General features: G+C 43.1%; 1 protein-coding gene across 2 annotated transcripts in view; it reads right to left on the reverse strand.

Annotated features, from left to right (window-relative positions):
* The window catches only part of sipa1l3 (signal-induced proliferation-associated 1 like 3), a 69,735-nt gene extending 51,646 nt beyond the window's left edge, over positions 1-18,089 (reverse strand). For both annotated transcript variants that reach the window (XM_051396976.1, XM_051396974.1), the window contains exon 1: positions 17,945-18,089. The gene's annotated coding sequence lies outside the window, so the exon portion shown is untranslated. The remainder of the gene's footprint in view (positions 1-17,944) is intronic.

The following is an 18,089-nucleotide window of genomic DNA, read 5'->3' on the forward strand; positions in this document are numbered from 1 at the left end:
GATATGTCTCTGTGGTTTATTTTCCCCTCTTGGCAGTGACATAGCCATGAGGGAGTAACTGGTCCTAACATAGACCTTAAAAGATTTTACAAAGGTGATCTCACTGCAGTGTTCGTCATTCAGAAAGAAAAAAAACAAGCAATTTTTTCGTGTATGCATCTGTGTGTCTCCCGCCTGTCACTCTTGTGGAGCAGCTTCATGTAAACACGTTCAAACAGCCCAAACCCACAACCCCCAAACAAAGCCGCCGGCTGCTGGAACTCCTGGCAAAACAGGAAATACAACTTCATCGCAGCAGCAACACACGGCAAAGCGAGGATGACTTTGAGCAAACCTGGCAATCGAGTTTCACTACGCCATGAGTCACTGCACACCTCCATGAACAAGGAGCAACAATTTGTTTCTTCTTTGGCAGTCATTCCAACAGCATGCTGGCCTGACACACGCACACACACACACACACACGCACGCACAATAACCTCTTGACTTAATACAAACAGAAACTGTAGGAGAGCTTTGCTTTTGTAAATGTCAGGTGATCTTTTTCAACGTAAGACGCTGATAAAAACTTTCGGATATATTCAAAATGGTAAGTAAGTAAAGGAAATTCTGGGAACAAAACCAAAACTCTACAAAAAATGATCAGTCTTAGCATGAATACTCTGAACCTTGTTCCTACAGAACTACAACGTCCTGTACACTCCTACACTGTAACTCTAGTTGGATGAGGGTGGGAAATAAAGCGGCCCTTCAAAGTCTGTGTGGAAGGTCTGGTTAATGAGACAAGCCGGTCTCTTTACGTTCCACATGTGTTGCCAAATCACATACACACTTTTACCCTCAGAACCACACCTTTCGGTTCATTAGTGTTTCTGTATCCTCCAAATTTTTCTTGGCATCCTTTATGTCTTTCTGCTGTCTTTTCTCACATTTCTTTTGTGTCATCCTGGCAGCTCTTCCCACCTGTGTGTTACTGTTCATTTTTCCCTTTCTTTCCCTGCCAGATGGATAGAGCAGAGGGAGAGGGAGAGAGAGAGAGACACAAACAGCACAAACAGCAGAGCGTCCAGTTCTCGCTGGGTGGCCTGTGTCCAAGCTGTTTGCTGATGGAGAGTTGCAACAGCAGTTCATAATGCAAACGTTAAGCTAAAGCAACACACACACACACAAATGATGTACATTTGAGCATCTAATGAAGCTTCTGCTGCAGCCACCCACTAACCACTTAAGTGCTGTGGTTGTGCTCTGATGCTTTTTATAAACACAGACCTGGAGAACATGGGGAACAGGTGTCACACGTACTCAGTGGCAGCTGAAGGAGGTTTAACATTAGAGCTGTGACCTCTTAAGAGAAACTCTGTACCTCTGTCTAAGACATTTGCCAGACCATTTTAGTTTGTTCTCCTGCCAGTGGCTAGGCACTCACTGAGGCAAATATTGACTGAGGGCTGGCTTGGGCCCTGCCTCTGTGCTCCACCACATCACCTTGGACTTAGGCTCCGAATACTGCAGTACATGTCCAAAGCCATACCACCCACTTCAGCCTGTTATTCACTCTGTTAGCCGGTTAAAAAAAAAAAAAAGAGGACTTTTTTTGTTGTTCCTGGTTAAACCGCCAGTTCCACATTTCTTTGAAATAGGGCTTAGTGTGATCACATATGGGGAAGGTCAAAGCAGTGATTCAAACAGTGACTAGTTAGAACAAGCTCTTAATTTCTGATAAGCAGTAACCAGCTTGTTTCTAAACTGACTCATACAGGATTAGAAACCAGGATCTTTGACTTGGCAGATGAATGCTTTATCAAGCTAAACTAAAACTGACGCCATAGATACACTCAACGTCAGTATAGCTGTGTCCTGCAATGGTCCATGCTGCAAGATTGATTTTTACAAAGAATCTGGGGTTTTACAAAGTTGAAGTGCAGATGTTATGTGACTTCCTGAAGTGTTGTTTCACCATTAGGTGGCCTGCAAACATGAACTCTCGTCAAACCACATTTTGTAAGTGTTTACACGTCCGATTCTGCATGAAATAAAGATATAAAGTGTTAATGAGTGAGCTTTAAAAGTGATTTTGTTACCTTTGGACAGAGGCAGGACCTTTTCATCAGGAGGCAGGTATTGGTGTATGTATGTACAGAAGAGTAGCCCTGGTGTTACTTGAAGCCCAGATGGTTAAGAGTCTGTCTACATGGTTCCTCCCTCCACCACACTGGCCTGTACTGAGCCATCTGTTTAACCAAGCAGACTGTGCCAGGCCAGGCCAAGCCAAGCCAGGCCCTGTCTTATAGCCTAAGAGCGGTCTTTAGAGAAGCAGAGGGTTAGTTTTGGATATAATTTGCATTCCCTCTTACGAACTTCCTTCCCTGTGTAAACAAGTAACCTGGCATGTATCAACCACCGGGATAATATACTATTGTCTTGTAAAGCCAGAGAAAGTTCATTTTATGAGATGTGATGATGTGAGATGTGCCAGGAAAAAAAAAAACCCTCTGCTTGCTTATGCAAAGTCAACAATTCTATTAGATTTAGAAATTTGTTAAATCTACACTCAAGTAATAAACTGACCTTTGCTAACACATACACCAGTTCTAGCAAAGTGTAATTGTACTATAGATGTACAACACAGAACCCTAGCGGTAATTTCACCAGAGATAATGTAGTCTTGAGAGGACAAAGATCTTTTATGAGATGGTAATGAGTCTTCATGGCTGCCCAAGCTCATCAGAGCATTTATGCAGTGTTGAACTACATACCACCGTACGCCGTACATACGAGGCTGCTGCTTTTAAAAGTGAAGCTCTGCCATGGTTAAGCAGCTTAGACTAAACTTGCTAAAACTTGCATACAAAAACAGCACAACCTCTTTAAGATCACTCATTGTGTCTCATCAGTGTGCTTTTTTCCCCTCTTCAGCATCTATTTGATACTCTCTATAAAAAGCCCAATTTGTTCACCATCCCCACCCTTCGCTCCCTTCCGCACAGACTCTTCAGACAGCTCTCCCTTTCAGTGCTAGAATCAGCCTTTGTTAATTATAAATCTCACCCTGTCCTCTTCCTCTAACAAGGCACAGGGTAGGAAAGTACCCAGAGCAAATGCATGAGATGAGGGGGCATATTAAGAGGGAGAAAAAAGTGAGAAAGAATAATTTGAAGGAGGAGGGCCAGACAGAAAGATGACACATATGAGAGGGGACACAGAGAGGAGAGAGTTTGTTTTGGGAGAAAGAGGGATAAAATAAGGACCGGGAAGCAACTGAGGAAGCGTGGCTGACCCCAATTCTGCCATGACTCTACTCTGCTAGAAGGAGGGGGGAGTCCAGACGTAAACGTACAGTGACAGGGTTGCTGCTGCTCCAACAACGCGCCCCCACCACTGAATCAGCCTTCACTTGTTCCTGCTCCCCCATCCCCCATCCCCCTTCCTCCTCCATCTCTGCTCTTCCCTTTGCACTTGAACAACACAGGAAACTTCTTCAAATGTTGTGAGGAGATCTGCTATGTTGTGAATGCACTATACTGGCAAATAAAACAGATCCAAAACTCAAGAACATTCAGTCACACTAAAAGCTTTGTGAACAATTTGGCTTCATTAATTGTGTGGTCTACATTTCTCAGTGCAACCCATCCATGCATGTGAAAAAAGGGGAGAGAGAAGCCTGCACATAAAGAATGCAAGGAACGTGGCGTTATGAGCCCGTTTTATTAAGAGAGGGAGCCCAGCATAGTGTGGGGATAACAGGCATGTAATGCTGGCAGTAAGCTGGGAGAGGATGGACTCAAAACTGGACTGCAGTCAGACCCCTGGGGCAGAGGCCAGCCCAGCACAAACCAGTCTGGAGGGGGGCAAATAAACATGCCTGCCTGGCTGGCTGTGAGCACTGAAAGGGCCAACAGGGAGGTTCACTACAAACCACAGCAGGACTACTTCACTTGTGTGTTTATGACCAGGAAACTGCCTGACAACTCATACACACAACTCTTACAAACTCACTGCTAGATGGAAAGATCCACAATCATGTGCATGCACTTGTAAGACAAATAAAAACATCATGTTGGTACAAATAATCATAAATTGTGAAGTGGGGGGGATAAATAAACTCAAGCCAATAACATTTTTAGGCAGTAAGACAACAGAGCAGCCACAAGCAACAAACTATCAGCTCACTCTGGGAAGAGGATTAAAAGCACTAAGCTCACCGTTTTGGCAGGAGACCCTGAGATGGTGTGCTAAGTGGGTTAAAGCACACCCCAAGTCTCATAATCGCTCCCGTCTCCCCCTCATCCTCCCTCCTTCTCCCTCCGTCTGCCAACACCAGCCGAGGGGAGCAATTTCAAGTCCCACAGAATACTTGGAGATGTCGAGGTAGCAGGAGTTAGATTAAAATCGCAAAGACGTGCACCAGAACGTGAACATGCAACTTCATCTGGACACAACTGGAATCACATGGAGGACAATGACTGAGTCTTCCTTGCCCTTGGGGGGTGGGGGGGTGTGCATCTTCCTTTTACAAGGGTCTGCTGCTCTTCCTCTCACACCTACTGTAATGTGTGACCTAGTGTTTCTACCTCTCTTCCCCTTCCCCTTCTCTTTATGTGAGGACATATTTTTACTGTGTGTAGAGCTAAAATGTTAAATCTGTGTGACTCTTTATTGATCTGTGTGTGCACTCTGTGTTTAGCTCTTCCAAAAAACAAAAACCTGCATCTAGAGTCCATACTGAATCCCTAGCCAACATTTGTAGACACACACACACACACACACACACACACACACACACACACACACACACACACAAAAACAACACATACACCCCCACTTCACACAACGTCACTAACCAGACACTGTGGTAACACGAGTCTATGGTGAAACTGTAGTACTGTAGCTTGGCGGTCCTGGCTCCACTTTAGCACAGTCCCAGGCCCCAGAGAGACCAGGCACTGTTTGCCTGCGGGACTTTGACTAGTGAGAGCAAACAGAGTACAGTAGGTCCATTGAGACTGAGCTGAAACACAGAACTGCAGAAAGTACTGTACAAACTGGTGCTGTGAGAAAAGAGTAACAAAGAATGCAGCCAGCAAGCCAGGGAGTTTAAAACAAATAGCACCAGAAGTAATTCTCAAAGGTAACTGTATACTGTATATTTGTTAAAATGTACACACAGGTATGAGGGGCGCCTATGTGCTAGGTGCAAAACTGAAACAGGGTCCCTTATCTAAACCTTGCCCTCCACTCCGAGTACTGGGAAGGCATTTTCAAAACCCCATCAAAAGGTTTGAGATCCTTTTCAACCCACTCCCTCCGACAGCACTAGCTGCTGGAGAAACTAATCTTCCACAATACAAATTAAACACTACTTTTATGTCTCTGATTCCCAGAAGACTGATCCTTCTAAAGCAAAAGGATGAAACGCCACCCACCTATACTCATCGGATAAACGGATCTAACACAGGTTAGAATCACTCTGGCAGACTTTCATCGCACATGTTGAGAATTGCAAGTTGGATATTGCACTCCGCATATAGTCTTGTGTAGATGTGAACCTATATAGTTATCACTTTTCTGACATTGAATTTGTTTATTTATCCACTTATTCCCCATGTAGTTGTGGTCGTAGGTCTCCTAAAAATGTATGCATGCACATGTAAGGGCTGCTTCTTTTTACAAAATAAGAAGCAGGTGGTGAGCACAGGTGAACAACACTGTCTATTCAGAAGTTATTATAAAGAGGGGTTTGTCTCTACGGAAAAAGGATTACAGGATAAAGGTGTGGCTCTATTTAACTCATATAGGAGCATTGTGTGTGTGTGTGTGTGTGTGTGTGTGTGTGTGTGTGTGTGTGTGTCCTTCACTAGCCCATATGAACACCCCATTATGGAAAGTTAAAAGGAGACACAGGATCTGACTGAGGTTCTGTTAACACCTCCCCTTCAGAATCTGGAGACGTCAACCTTGACTTACTTTAAAACCAGCTTCCCTCTAAACCTGCACATGGTTCTAATGTTGAAGTGGTGATAATTTATGTATGCTTGTTGGTTTCAGGTCGCAGTATCAATCACACATGGGAGGTGAGGGGGAGTTTTACACACTAATGGAGATCTCAGCCCCTCAAAACTATTCCAGGCATCTGGACTGACAGCAGCATCTCCGAAGTGGAATTTGGCCAGCAATAATAACAGCCGACTGGAAGGTGTGTCTGTTCCAACCAGCTTCAAATGAAACTCCAACAGAGGGACTGTACCACCGTATATCCATCATCACTTTGCTCCTCATACTTGGCTGCGGCAACAGGAGCAGCGATGGCTTGAAGGTCTGCACGGCTGTCACTTTGCTCCTTCCTCACCCCGCAATTCAGTCAACACCATCCTGGCCTAAACTAGTGCAGAGCGCTGTCACAACAAGCTAAATCCCTCCAGAAGTCGCCTTTCTTTCTCTCTGTTTGGTTTAAAGCGTGGCGTGAGTCCAGGGTGTGGTTCTACAGCCATGCACTCACGCATGCATGTGCGCACACACTCAACTGCACATGTGCTCACAAAAGCATATACTGGCCTACTTGTTTTCCAGACAGCCGTGGTGTGGGGTGAAAACATTTGACTAATGACAAAAAGTTAAGAGAGAAGGAAGGAGAGAAAGGGGAGGAAAGGGAGAGGGGAAGAGAGGGGAGTTTAAAAAGGTGTCATTTGACATTTGAGGGAAATTCACACTTTTGCCAAGAGTTTGATGAGAAATCAATGCCACTCTGCATCTATGCATTAAATTTGGAGCTAGAGCCCAGAGTGGATTAGCTTAGCTAAGCATAAAGACTGGAAACAGGGGGAAACAGCTAGCCTGTCTTAAAAAAGTCAGTACGCCTGGAATAAAATAAAACACATATAACACCATAAAACCACAACTTGTCGTTTTTATACATTAAACAAACGAGAAACGCTTTAGAGGTTATGGCAGGTTGAATTTCTTAACTTTAGACAGACTCAGGCTAGCTGTTTCCCCCTGCTACCAGTCTTTGTGCTAAGCTAAGCTAAGCGCCTGCTGGCTCCAGGTTGATATTTAACAGAAAGACATGAGAGTGGTATCGATCCTCTAATCTAAACTGCTGGCAAGAGAACAAATAAGCAGATTTCTGAAAATGTTGAACTACTGCTTGATAAAAATGTGAAGGCAGAAAAAACCCCACAGCCTTCGAGGCTCCCCACTGGGCTGCCAACATTCCTGCCAAATTCAGACGTGGGAACCACTGGAAAAAAACACAGCCCTCTGCAGACAACTGTGCATGTGAGTGTGAACATGCACATCAAGGGTGAGGGGGAACGTCTGCAGTAGTTGTATGGCAGAAATGTGCTTAATGGACGCAGCCATGTGTGTGCTGAGGTGTTAGGGCTGAGAGCAGTGAGAAAAAGTTCATGTCTTGGAGAGAGGTTGCCTAAGTGCATGTCTGAGGGGGAGGTTGGGGGGTGTTGTGCGTGTTTGAGCGCCTTTGGGCAACAAAGTGGGTCAAGCAAGTTTCATCCAGGGACAGGGTGATAGCAGTGACCTTCAGACAAAATGTCCACTGTCTTCTTCCTCTCTTGTTCTTAACAGGTTTTTTTTTGTGTGTTGCATCTCTTCATCGTACTCATCACAGCGAGAGGAGATCCGCTCCACATACACACCCTCTCCAGAGACAACCACACAACAGACTCTGCATTTTCTCTGCAGATTCACACACTCGTTCCCTCTCCAAGGCTCTCTAGGGGAGATTGTATCACATTCACACCAGGCTTTTTTTTTTTATCGCCACTCACTTCCACTGTGTTTTGTTCTCATTCTTTGTCTTTTGATGATCGTTATTATTTCTCAGGTACAGCCTCGCCTGACACACTGAACCAGACAGTTATCTAATCAGAGCTGGGCTGCAGAGGTCATGGGGAAAACAGAGAAAGAAAAGAGAGGACGAAGCAAGGAGGTGAAAGAGGAGAAGGAAGTGCATGAGCTGGCTTTCTTCTTGCAACAGGCCTCCCTTTTAGCCGCTCCCGCTGTCTGTCCTCCTCTCCCTCTAAGTTATCAGCTCATCCGTCTCCTCCTCTCCCACGATGATAACAGGCTCAACTGTTGTGTGGAGAAACACCCAAAACTTCTGTCACTTCCTTCTCCCCTTCACTGCTTTCTGGACTACTCCAGTGGGACAGTTAATAAGGCTGTCACTGCTGCACACACATGCAGAGACACTCATAAGCCGGTGGGGAAGATAGTAGTCTGTATTACTGTCTTAGGCTACAACAAATAATTACAGTGATAACTGATGAGAGTATTTACCATAAACAAAGTGTCACCCATCGCTTACAGCAGTGCTGATCTGAAAGCAGCTGGGCAGCAGCCAAGTGTTTAGAGAGGAATTACCTCAAACTGAAGACTAAAAACTGTCAGAGACACTTATAATGCAAGTGTTTCAACGGGTGGCATCAGCAGAGCTAATTACAGTACTACTAATTTAATCTGGCACTTAAATAAACAGCACTGGAAGGCATACAAGTTCTCACACGTAGTAGCTCAGGAAACATCTGTGCTCAGACTCAGCAAAAAAGCTTTAAAAAAAAAAGATATATGTGTATTGTGCTGGATAACCAGAGCCTTCATTTGGGGGAAATTGAGCAGTAGGAACCACACTATAGTTTCCCTCTCAACACCACCTCTCAGACATTATCCTCGGATAACTGTACAAAGTATGTGAAAAGCTTTTGGACTGTTTGAAAGATGTGACCACAGTTATTTCCACTACAGATGTCTCTTCCTTATAACTGCTTAGTGTGACTAAATACTGGATTGATTCGAGATGGATTTTATACAAGTATAGTCGATGTAATTATAAACGTATTGTCTCGGTATGCGACGCTGAAGGTATTCAATATTATGACATTGATCTTACAAGCACCAGTTGGTGCTCTGAGATGCTAAAGAGATTTTATTTGACTTGATGTGAAGATGCTCTTTATGTACATATGCTGGTAAATGAAACAACCAGAGTACAACCAGAGGATACTGGAGTTCATTTACTATAGTTTTTGTTTTTGTTACCTATCATTATTATTGCTTTTCTTGAGATGTTCCCACAGTCTGCTACACTTTTAGTCTTACTTTTGAAAGCTTGCCGTTTACATCGGCCATATTTTATGACATAATATAACTGAAGATTAAGGCCATGTTCTGACAGACATTGGTACTGCAGCAATAGTAGGGTAAATACACACATATTAGGGTCCATGTAGGTGGAACACAGTCAGGGTGCTGTTGGCTCACTGGAAAGGATCTGCTACACTAAATGGAACAGAGCCTTAATTAGTGTCGGTGGTAGGGCCTGTGTTTAACCCTATTTCATGTCAAAATGTCTGCTGTGAAAAAAGGTCTATTAGTTTGAATTCTGTGACGTCACTTTACAATGCATTGCATTGGCTATTCAACTATGTGCAAGTGCCGATCAATGACTGCGATGGAGGAGTAAGTGAGTGTTGCCGTGATACCTTTTCCAGAGTTGTAAAATCCTTCCTCGCAGTATTATAAATCACTGTGCAGCGTTTTGGCGTTAAGCCTTCAAATTCATGGATCCATAACTCAAACCTGCTCTCCCGGATCATATTTCATCCTCACACTTTACCTTAAGCAACACACAACCGTTCCTTCTGTTTTTTCGCTCTGAACGCCCTCTAAGAGAGGCAGTGAACTTGGTTATCTGATGACAAATTGACCATAGGAAACACCGATCAATGAATGATTCAAAAGTGTTGACTCTACTGAATAATCTCATATAGGCATAGTGTACACACTCAGTGGATTATATACTCAGCAAGATCTTTTTTAAGCCCCCAAACAAAACAGCTGTATGCTGTATGTTTCTCAGAAATCCCCTTATGTCGCACTCATAGAGCAGACTTAACACATTATCTGCACTGCCCTGCCTCAGTGACAGCATAAACACATTAGCATACCATGCCCTCTCTGTGCAGACTAGACCAAATGAACTTGTGAGGAAATAGCCCGCTAAATAGCCTCCATCCCAGTATCAAATCTGATTTGGAAATGAGAAGGGGGAAAAAATGCACATTTTGATACAGTACCATAAAAACGGAGCCAAGAGGCATTCATGGAATGACCACATGCTATACTCAATTAGCATTAAAACAATGGCTCCACAGTCAGCAGTCATAGCCTGAGATCTGAGCTATGAAGAGGAAGAGGGCGGGACAGACCATATGTATGTATGCATGCCTCTGTGAATAGCTGCATGTATGTATGAATGCCTCTCTGCACACACACCACAAAACGAGGGAAAAGAAAAAGACACTGACTTTTGATGAGGTTTCAGAAAACATCTTACATCTTATGAGACAGAAGAGAAAAAAAAATAACAAAAAACATCTTAAACTCACCCTTTCCCACCCAGACCACACACGTACATGAGGAGGTCTGTGTTGTGTGTTTTAATAAGGACATGCAGGTCACTAAAAGCAAAACATCCTGAGTGACAGAGGAAGGGAAAACATGCAAATCTATCTACAAGTTTCCTGATGTTGTCTGGTGTTACACCCTTTTCTCCAAATGTTTTTTCCACCAGCATTTGGACGCAGTGTGGTTGTTCTCCAGTGACACGATGGGCCAATCCTAAACTATCCCAACAATGAATCGGCAAAGAGAAAGTCCAGGATATGAGCTGCATGCCAGAGACAAATTGTGTTAACATTTTTCTGAGCTCTGATGGAATGTTTTTACTCATGTCCTGTGAACTGGTCATTCGTCACAGTGACTGATCTCTGCAGTGTAAGGCCGCTTCTTTTCCCCAGTGCCTATTGTCTGATTCATAGTAACACTCATAGCCCTCGCACACACTCGCATCCTCCTCAGCGCATACTCACTTCCTGTCCGACAGCTTGACATCCAACAGGCAGCACTGAGAGCCAGAAGGAGCAAAGAGGGCCGGCAAACACCTCCAAATAAAATACAGATGGAATTTCACATGAGGTGTCTGGGGGCTACAAATACATGCTTTTATTGCTCTACACAAGGAAAGAAAAATGTGGCCATAGACACATCTTTCATGATGAATAACTGACTTATTGTTCAGATATAGTGGGATGGGTCATTACAAACTTTAGTTGATCCAGATTGAGGTCATTGATTGAGATGTAGGGTTTTTAAGCTTCCTCATTCACATTCTTGATGAAGAATTTTTACGGTTTCTGCTGGGTGTGTTTCTCCCATCAATCTTTATCTTTTAAAGGTTGTGTTACAGTATGTGTGATTTAATATTCTCTGGTGTGATTTACTGCTTAAATCATTAGTTGATTATTGGTCAGTAGAAAACGAACTATACTTATTATGAGTAAAGTAATCATTTAAGAACGAATATCTAATATTCAATTGGTTTGAGGATCTCAAATGTGAGCATTTGCTGCTTTTCATTGTTTTATATTGTTATAGTTTTTGACTGTTGCTGGGACAAAACAATGTGAAGATGCCAACTTGGGGTCTGTGATGGGTATTCTTCACAATTTCCTTTCATTTAATACACTAAATGAAATAACAACAATAAATTAACCTGACAATTGTAGTTGTTGTTGTTGTTTTAATTAATCGTTGTTGTAAAATGTCATTAAATGTTCTGTCCAACCAGCTAAAACCCAAAGATATTCAGTTTACAGTAATATTAGACAAAAAAAATGCAAATCCCCACATGTGAGAAGCTGACTTGACAGGTGTGTGATGGTCAAGCTCATGTGTACATGGGCACACAAGGTTAATTTACTCCTCCTCACTCCATAAAAACAGATGGGGACCCAATCAGCTGTTTCTCTCTCCCGTCATGCAGGATTTCCTCTTTCCAGAACATTTCTGCTATGTTGGTGCATGACAGAGCTCTTTGTGCGCTCACACACACACACACACACACACACACACACACACACACACACACACACACACACACACACACACACACACACACAACACACACACCACCTGTCAACTCTATGCGTGAAGCCTCAGTTAGAGACAGATATGAAGCAGGTGTAACAACACGCTCTTCCCCTTAAAGAAGCAGACAAACTCAACTCCCATGAAACAAGATGTAGGAAGAATAAAAGGAAATGAAGACATTGCAGAGTGAAAGGTGGCTGCTGCCTCTCTCAGCTGTATGACAATTCATATTAATGGTTGTGTCTCTGAATTCTTTCGAAGCCTCTACGAGAACAAGGCCTGTTCCCCAGAGATCGAATGCATGATTTGTGCTTCTATCATCAACAGTCTCTTACAGCACAGCACTGAAACACCATTTGACATCATCAGTCCCTTTTGAAAGAGGAATATAGGCTGGAGAGAAACATTATAAAAGGAGGGAGAGTAACAGATAAGAGCCCTTAATGTTATGGAAATGAGCACATTCAGTATTATTCAGGGACTAAGCAGGCCTACAGCCAGTTATCGCAGCCTATCCCTCGTGGCCTTGGATTTAGTGTGAGAATTGAGAAATAACCCAAACAGTCCGATCTGGTTTTCTTGCTTCTTCCAGTTCTCCTCTATCTCAATAAACACAGATCTAAGTATTCAAGCCCAGTACAGAGTCCTTCTGAAGTGGACATCCATTTGTAAATCAGTAGGGTGGCCTCCACTTTAAATTGCTAAATGGACAGCCATGTACAAGCCTGCGTAAATCACTCTTTATGTACAGCACTTTGTCAGGCTGTCTAAATGCTTTGTAGCAAATGTATACATCTCCTATAACACTCAAAAAAAAGCTGAGTGTTAAGTCCAATAGCCCTGTTTAAGTGTGTTGTGGTTGGATGGAAAGGCATTCCCTCTCACTCTTTTCCTCTGCTACCGCCGCTGACCAGGGGGAGGACGCAGGCCGACCTGTGGCAAGAAAGGCCTCCTCAACATCTGTGTTTATCCTCGAGCTAAAACCAACAGGCTATATTTACCCCAGTCAAACATAGCCAGCACAGAGAGGAGACAAGAGGAGAAAGATGTAGCCTGGGACAGAGCCTATGCTACGCCTGTGAGATCTATTGAGGTCTTATATCTGAACTGAGAAGACCCTTACCTCTGTAAAAGACACTGTCGTCGCTATCTGTCGAAGGCGAGCACATTTTAGACATTTACACGCAATGCTGTGATTCTCTGATTCATCTTCTTCCCTGAGAAGACACAGATTGGTAAACAACACCTTGAGGGAATTTGACCTCTGAGGGAGTGAGAAGAGGAAGAAACGAGGAGGCAGGCTTGATAGATCAACTGCCTACCTAGCAAATGTTTTATGGCTACACAGTAGGCCATAAAACAGAGACTCATTTCAAGAAACATGGTGTGCTCCTCTTTCTGTAAATCTCTGACCTCTTGACACTGTCATGCATGATGATTAATGGATAAGACCCTCAAGGGAGGCAAATATATCAAAGAGAGTGGACAGGGGGGGCCTGCAATACTGTTGGTGGTCTAATGCTATTTCATCTTAAACTGTTCACCTGCACTCTGACTAATACACGTGGATGACGTAGGTCTGCTGAACGCACGCTCAACCTCAGTTTGACCTACATGAGACTGCTGTCTGAGGTTAATCCCTTGAATGCAAGTTAAAATAAAACATGCACACTGTCTCAGTTACTGCTGGTATTTTTATTTATGATCTTTAAACAAGCATCACCACAAATCCTTACTGTATGTATTCAGCAATGGTGAGGAAATTATCCCAATCATTCACCCAACATCTGTGTGTATATATATATATATATATATATAGGGAAGAACAGATTAGGATCCACTGTAATGCTTGCTCATATAATGAAGATTGCTTAGACTGAAATAATATTAAAGCAATACATAAACCAGCAGTAAGACAGACAGTTTGGAGGAGCTCTGGTCAAGTTTTGAAGCCCTCTGACACATCTGTCACACAGTCAAGTGTGCAGATTTATTTTTTCTGTTCACTCTTCATACAGACTCAACTCTTCCACTGTAGTGCCATACATCGCAGCTAAACCACAGAATTACACAGAACTACACTACATTACGTAATTATCAAATAAAATTTCATTTTCAGCTTCACTCCGCATCCACTCTGCCTCTCGCCCACACAAAGCGCTCAGTTTCTGTACTGCTTTCTCTTTCTTGTTAGACAATTCAATAGTAAACTCTGTTCAAATATCTACATATAATCGACTTATGTGAATGTTATAATTTGTATATATACTGTACTGTTTTTTTAATTTTATTTTTGATGTGTTTTTAAATGTTGTTCTAATGAATTTCTTTGCCGTATGTAAAGAACTCTGAATTGCTAAAAAAAAAAAAGGTGCTATACAAATAATAAACTTACCTTGCTTTGTCTGTTTTGTTTCAGTCTGTGTGTGTTCAAAAGGTGCTGTATGAACTAAGTGACTTTGATTACTGTGTCAATGTTGAATTAAATATATTAAGTAAGGAGATCTTGTGATCAGGGGGCAGTTTTGATCTCCTTTGTTATAAATGATTTTTACCTGAATGAAAAAATTATTAAAAGGCAACCTTAACATAAGTTGTCCGCCCAAATGGAAACACCCAACTGCATTCAAGGTGTGATGGCGTGTGATGGCCCACGCAGACATAGGTTGAACCTGTGTCACAGTATGATTAAAACTTAAATTAAGTATACTTCAATAAGAAATGAATGTCATTAGTTGATAGCAGACTACAAACTCTATGACTAGCATCTAAGACTATGCTACATGTTCATCCCCTTCAAACACACACACACACACACACACACACACACACACACACACACACACACACACACACCTTCACTGTACACCCTGACATAGACCAGATGGCATAAAGTAGCCTAAGGTGGCGTCCTCCCTCTCTGTGACCTATCAGGGTACCCCCAATGATTGAGATGGATGTTGTTTGAGGTACTTGAGTGTCACGGTGTGTGTTCTTCCGCACACTGTGAGAGCACACAATTGTTCATTTCTATTAACCTTTATTTAACTAAGACGCCTCCGAGGATTAAATAGAAACCTGGCAAGAGGATTTTCATTCTAAAATTACAAACAGCAGGAGGGCTGCCAAGGTGTCGCGGTTGGGAAAGGAGAACTTTAACCACTGCTGGTGCCAAAACAAAATCTTTGCCGTCTTAAAAACATCACAAAAGACCCTCTTGGACAAACGTATTATTCACCCAACAGATGACTGTGACTGCATTCCCGTGTGTGTCACTTCTTTAAGATCCTTGTCAAGAATAAAGAAACAGGGGGGAAATCAACTACTGATGAGTCACCTCTGCCAAGATAGGACGTGGTGATTCAATGTAATGTTTACAGGCGAAATAACTCAGGTGGCCCACATTCAGCTCTCTTTGAAGACAGGATCCTTTGTTCCTGCAGCTGTTTGCAATGAAACACCAGAATAAGTAGCACAAAATATGAGATGTGCCTCAAGATCACAGACTGTAAGCAATTGTTATCTGGTACCCAGTGGAGCCAACTACAACCTGACTGCTGGAGGTGCTTTACAACTATGTGACGTGGGTCCAAAGTTATGAAATGAGTGTAGATTAGCACGGATAATGTGATACTGTTGTAAAAATACCAGAGCAATCATGCTTGTACAGATATTAGGGAGCTGGCAGGACTACGCTAATTGTGTAAAATTGGCAGGAAAACATATTCTGGACAAAATCCAAAAGTTATGAAATATATTTATGAACTTTAGAGCAACTCTTGCTCTACAGTTTTAATTGGAAAGGTGAGGTTTAACCAGAGAAATTGGAGATACTAGATCTTTAAGAAAGAGATATTTGAAGAAGAATGATAATAATATTAAAAACAAACTTTTCATGTCAATGGAAATTTTTATATTGTTATATTGTAAGGGCTTTGTTATTGTTGGCCCCTTTCCTTTGCATGCTGTGACAAGTAAAAAGGGCCTATTACACTATGCCTACAGCAGCATCACACACCCCACTGTATAAAAGCTCCACACAATAGTGGATTTAAGGAGTTAAACTGAAGTTTAATAACATAATCATTGTATTTGATGATTCTACCTGCAACAATGTACCACCACCGGAGTCTGAACTACTACTTTCTGTAGGATTGCGCCGTCTCTTTTACTTAACAAGCTCCTGTTGTTGACAATACATCCATCAAACGCAGCTTGCAGGGACATGCAGCTGCACTCACTGGTGCAATAAGGCATGCTGAACTACAAGTGTACTGCAAATATTATTTTTTTCAACAATCAATTAATGGGATTTTAGCTTTGTCAGACAGGTAGAGAGTTTTAAAAGATAGGAAACTAAGAAGGTTTCACAAGAGCAGTGTGTCTGATTCACTTAACAAGTGTAACATGATTTAGATTTTCAGCTAAAAAGATACAACACTGGACGGGCAGAGGCCATAAATAGTAACTCTGCTCAGTTTCACAAACATCCGCTTTAAAGATGTGAATTTCTCCATGAAAACTAGAAAAATAAGAAAATGTTTTATCTAAATTCTGCTGTCTGGTGCACAGCCTCAGATCAAAGGAAACTGGGTTTACAATATGAAGAACCATGTAATTCTTATTCAGCATAAACTTTACGTTTCAGACCTGTATTAACTGCACTCAAATCTGATCTCCTCTCTCTCAAACTGAAGATTAAATGCCTCCATCGCACAGCAAACAGAGGGGCAGTGCTGTGCTCAACACATGTGCAGTTACAGGCTGGGTAAGCGGTAGCATAACCAGCGTAAGGACACTTAAAACATCACTCTCAGATCTTCCCTGGTAATAATTATTCCATTAGTTCCAGATGGGAAGGGAACCAGAGTAAATGATGCCCAGAATATATGCAATGCTGCCATGCTCTGCTGCTCTTGCACGGCAGATCCATCATCCTGATACTCGACGTGTCATTTCCTGAGGGCTGGGGAATACAGCAGCAACACGGGGTGGGTGGGGGGGACCTCTATGAAAGGGAGACGAGCCACCGAGGGGATCATCACCTCCCCATTCAGTATACACACTTGACCGCACAAACACACATGCAGGTATATATATACACACACACACACGGCTACTACGCACTTGCACATCCTTCCCACTGTGCACACACACACACACACACACACACACACACACACACACACACACACACACACACGCACACACACACACACACACACACCTACTGACAGCTGAACAAGAGTCCGCCTGTTCAACCACCAAAGCACGAGCAATCCCCTAATTTTTATGACCACATTTAAAACATGTTGCACAAACCCAGTGCCACTGACAACTACTGCAGCACTCATAGAAATAAATAAATAAATAAATACGTGTGTGCAACCGTACAGCCCATATTTCCCCCCATGCAGCTCATTCTGAAACAAAACATCCAGCCGAGGGAACTTCCGATTTGCAGCACAACTACTCTAAATTCAAAGCTCGTCCGGGCTAACTAGCTGGCTAGCTCCGCTCCCAAACAAAGCTCCCATTGTCTGGAACTTGTAGTCTTACCGTTTTTCTCTTGGCCCTCACAACTGTGATTAACTCAGGTACGAAAAACTACAAATCCGAAGTCGGCACGGCGCTGCGAGCATGCGCAGTGGAACCTTACTGATCGGGAAGGTTGTAGAATATTTTGCTCTTTAATGGCATTTTTTTTTTTTGCGGCTGGCGGCACATTTGAGGGTATGTATGTACTCTGCTGAGTGGCCGGAGGTCGAAGTGAAGCAGCGAGCCGGTGTGAACGGTTCCCGGCAGCCCAGAGCCCAACGGCTGAGCCGTAGTAAGGAGCCTGCTCTCGGCACTCACTGAAGTTGGTCGGCTCGGTTGCCTCTCGGTGTTTGCGCTAACGTTTACTTCACTCGTCACTTTTCAGCGCTTTTGAATCGCCCGCACTGCTCAACTAAAAACTGTTCAGAGAGAGAAGCGAGAAGAGCCCGAAGCAGCTTACCTGGCGCCGCTCCGGTGTTTCCGCTCGGCTCCTGTTATCCGTTAAAATAATTCTCCAGACATTGTGGAAACAGCCGTTGGCCGACGGTTGGCTGCCTGTTCACCGAGCGAGACGTTGCCAAGAATGCTCAACCGAAACCACGGCG

This window comes from Dicentrarchus labrax, unplaced genomic scaffold, assembly GCF_905237075.1.
Source record: "Dicentrarchus labrax unplaced genomic scaffold, dlabrax2021, whole genome shotgun sequence".
In the NCBI taxonomy this organism is placed as follows: Eukaryota; Metazoa; Chordata; class Actinopteri; family Moronidae; genus Dicentrarchus; species Dicentrarchus labrax.